Raw genomic sequence first — 236 nt, 5'->3', positions numbered from 1 at the left:
AAAAAATGTTTAGAGAAATCTGAACGAAAGTCAGGTTGCGTCTGATTCAAGCCTGTTTTGTGGTCGGTGTCCAGAGATGGGAAGTAACGAAGTACAAATACTTTGTTACTGTACTCAAGTAGATTTTTCTGATATTTTTACTTTACTTTACTACTTATTTTTATGGCGACTTTACACAAATATCTGTACTTTCTACTCCTTACATTTTAAAAAATTGTCTCGTTACTTTAGTTTTG

This window comes from Cyprinodon variegatus, unplaced genomic scaffold (genome assembly GCF_000732505.1).
Source record: "Cyprinodon variegatus isolate N-32 unplaced genomic scaffold, C_variegatus-1.0 Scaffold276, whole genome shotgun sequence".
In the NCBI taxonomy this organism is placed as follows: Eukaryota; Metazoa; Chordata; class Actinopteri; order Cyprinodontiformes; family Cyprinodontidae; genus Cyprinodon; species Cyprinodon variegatus.
Note: the sequence above shows the minus strand (reverse complement) of the source record.